Genomic DNA, 4,184 nt, shown 5'->3' on the forward strand with positions numbered 1-4,184 from the left:
CTATGCAGCATGTATAAACAGAGAACTAAGGCACCATCATAGAACAGTTATTAAGCAGTCTGTGATGAAAATGATGAGAAGAAACAAAAGTCAACATGGGTGTTTCTATCAGAAATAGCTTTGACTTCTTATAGCTTTGGGTAGTGCAGAGAACTCCTGTCTGATACCTACTCTTACACGGAGGATTTTGAATGCTTTTTCTTTTCGTGTATTGCTATATTGTGTGTCCCTGTGGACACATAATATAGCAATATATCTCTCCCTGATAGACTGAATTCAGAGATGGGTCATATTCATGATAATCATTTTTACTGTGATATTCAACAAAGAAAAAGTACATCAGACTTTCCTAGCTCTTTCTTTATCTGTCTAAATTAGAGGCAATTCAAATCAAAGGATGAATACTACTCTCCGTCCTGTGTTAATCACTTAAATCCCTCAAATAGGATTCCCATCCGGCAGTTTTATTTTATTAATTCATGAATAAAATCCTCGAACATTATTCTTCAGCAACCTTTGAGTTTCTGAGAATACTTGAGCCTTCCTCACTCAGCTGGCAGATATCCCGTGTGCTATGTGAGATCTGAGCTCTCCTGGAGCATTGACAGTCCTTGTGGCAACATTTGGGAAACCTCTGGGTCTCCGCAACACCTGTGTTCCTTTGTTTAGGAAAATGTATTTGATCCCAAATTTCTACATCTCCTATTAAATATTAAGGAGATATGTGAGGCACAGAAGCCCATTTTACAAAGGCTGGCGTCAGGGGACCAGTTTTCCCAGCATTCCCATCCTAGTGATTCTGACATCATCTAAAAGTTTAAGTCACAGGAAAAAAAAGTTTCAATGCGAGTCCTCTCCTGCCCACTTCTTCAGAGTAATTTCCCCTGGAGATTATCATATGCTATTATTTAACCTGCTAGCCTTCTATGATGAAATGACCGGCTGGATAGACGAGGGGAGAGCGGTGGATGTCGTCTATCTCGACTTCACCAAGGCTTTTGACACCGTCCCTCACAACATCCTCCTGGGCAAGCTCCGGAAGTGTGGGATAGATGAGTGGACAGTGAGATGGATTAGGAACTGGCTGGATGGCAGGGCCCAGAGAGTGGTGATCAGCGGTGCAGAGTCTAGTTGGAGGCCTGTGGCTAGTGGGGTCCCCCACGGGTCAGTCCTTGGTCCAGTCCTGTTCAATTTATTCATCAATGACCTGGATGAAGGCACAGAGTGCTCCCTCAGCAAGTTTGCTGACGACACGAAACTGGGAGGAGTAGCCGATACCCCAGAGGGCTGTGCTGCCATCCAGAGGGACCTGGACAGACTGGACAACTGGGCGGTGAAAAACCTCATGCAATTCAACAAGGCCAAGTGCAAGGTCCTGCACCTGGGGAGGAATAACCCCAGACACCAGTACAGGCTGGGGACCGACCTTGTGGAGAGCAGCTCTGCGGAGAAAGACCTGGGTGTCATGGTGGACGACAAGTTGACCATGAGGCAGCAGTGTGCCCTCGTGGCCAAAAAGGCCAATGGGATCCTGGGCTGCATTAAGAAGAGCATCTCTAGCAGGTCGAGGGAGGTGATCCTGCCCCTCTACTCAGCCCTGGTGAGGCCGCATCTGGAGTACTGTGTCCAGTTCTGGGCTCCACAGTACAAGAGGGATGTGGAGCTGCTGGAGAGAGTCCAGCGCAGGGCTACAAGGATGATCAGGGGCCTGGAACATCTGCCCTATGAGGAGAGGCTGAGGGAGCTGGGCCTGTTCAGCCTGGAGAAGAGAAGGCTGAGAGCGGATCTAATCAGTGTATATAAATACCTCAAGGGAGGGAGTGCAGAGGACGGTCATGGTCTCTTTTCAGTGGTGGCCACTGATAGGACTAGAGGAAATGGCCGGAAACTGAAACATCAAAAATTCCATAGGAACTTAAGGAAAAATTTCTTAACAGTGAGGGTGACAGAGCACTGGAACAGGCTGCCCAGAGAGGTTGTAGAGTCTCCTTCTCTGGAGATCTTCAAAACCCGCTTGGATGCAGTCCTGTGCCACGTGCTCTAGGTGTCCCTGCGTATGCAGGGGGGTTGGACTAGATGATCTCTAGAGGTCCCTTCCAACCCTAAGCATTCTATGATATGCTGGCTGGACTTGTTGCTAGACAGACACACTGCAGTTCTGAACACTGCCCCTTTACTCGTAGCCTAATGGAAAAGCTGAGGACTTTACCTGTCCATTAAGAAGAATTTATGAGTATTGAGGACTTAACAGCATGTACATTTTTCTTACTCTGAGACTCTCTCATTGCATCCCACTAAGTTTCACCCTTTATTGATGAACCCAATTCTCAAATATAAGTAATATCTGCACTGTCCCTCTAATTTCTTTAAATTTCTACCTCTGCATTTTCAGTTCTTAGTCTGTAGAAGTGTAGCTGTAACACTGCGGGGGCTCAGGCAGCTTATAGCAAGATAGCAAAATTATAGCAAGATAGTTGTCCCAAACTTATCCTTGAATCTTGGAGTTGTAGACGAAGTAATAAAGTTACTTACTGGCCTCCACAATTACTTTGTCCCAGGGATACAATTGTACTGGCTAGTGACAGTCATAAAAAGGTTAACCTTAGGATTAATTGCAAGAACCTGATTTGGATTTCTGCCCGGTCTGCCAATATATTTTCCAGCATGCAGCTGTACAAATTAATTAATCTACATTTATTAAATTAATTAATTGATTGAATTAATCTACAAATGTTTTATCATAAATGTGGAGGTAAGATGGTGCTTTCACTTTCATTTTTCCGCTGCTGTTTAGTTATTTACAGTGAAGACAACCGGATGTGTAAGACAAGTTAGTTAGTGAGTTAGTGAAGTCCTGACTCCTGAACAAAATGTTAGACAAAAAGAGATTCTTCCATGCTTGGAAAAATAATTATAATATTTTGTCTCTACCACTATCCACCATAATTATGGTTGGGGTAGAAGAAATATTTGAGGCTGAATTTAAATGTCCTCAGCCGGCAGGATTAAGGATTTGTTATGTTGTGTCCTGTTTTTTCTTTCCATTTTTAATTATATTTTTCCTGAGTTTGATGGTCCAGCCTTCTTTCACCCGCTGTGCTCGCTGCACAAAGAAATACTCATGTCTAGATAAAACTGAAATAATTTGTAGGTCATTTTTACCTGCTGCACTTTGGTGTGTGATCCTGCTGTTGGATGGAAAATACATTGCCTGCATGATTCCAGTGGATGAAGGAAAAAGCACTCAAACGATGGCACAAAACAGAACAACAGGATCATTGAGGGATCCCTACATGTTTTCACAGGTAAGAGTTGTAGGAATCTAGGATTTTAGGTGCCTTAATTTTTGCTGTTTTTTTTATGCATAAAGAATCTGGAAGTATCAGTAGGTGAATCATTTTATCTGATACATGTTCTTCTCTTGTTTTATCAGGTTTTGGGGCTGTTTCTTCTTGCTATTCTTATCATTGCTTATAGCCTGTCCACTGTATACCCACTTTGGTTTTGGCGTAATAAGGAAGAAGAGCATAGGAGAAAGCAGATGAAGCACCTATTAGAGCAAAGAACAGAGCAATATATAGAAGAAAACAAAACAGAGAGTGCAAAGCAGGTGATTAAGCAGCGTCTGGACCCTCAAATCAAACCTCTCCTCACAGACATTTTGAAAAACATAGATGTTGAAAAACTGTGGGAAAATGCAGAGAAGCCTCTGAAATCTATTGCCAAAAAAAGCAGAAGTGATGAAGGACTAGAGATGGAGACTCCTTTAACTGAAAACGTGTCACCGTCATGCAGCACTGATAAGCACCGCAGAAAAACTCACCTACCCTCTGAAAGTAGCAACAATTAACAACAGTTAACCAGCAATTAACCAACAGTTAATTCATAGCTATGAAGCAGCACATAGGTGATCTCTCAGGCTTTGCCCTTGCCTGCAACACAGAAGGAGGAAGAAACATCTTCAGGGTTCAAAGAAGGGAATTCCCGAAAATGGTGCAGATATACACATTGCTCACATTTGCAAGGACATCTGAGTTATTAAATGTCTTATGGCAACACAACTTTCTGTGCACAAGCATCAGCTTCTAGCTCACCATTAAAGGGATATCACAAATTAAGATGCCACATTTATCCTCAGGTAAATCAGCCTTATGGAAAGTTTAATATCTGACTTTATTGGAGGA

The sequence above is a fragment of the Tinamus guttatus genome, unplaced genomic scaffold (genome assembly GCF_059628265.1).
Source record: "Tinamus guttatus ecotype Peru unplaced genomic scaffold, ASM5962826v1 Tinamus_guttatus_pri_ptg000139l, whole genome shotgun sequence".
Classification (NCBI taxonomy): Eukaryota; Metazoa; Chordata; class Aves; order Tinamiformes; family Tinamidae; genus Tinamus; species Tinamus guttatus.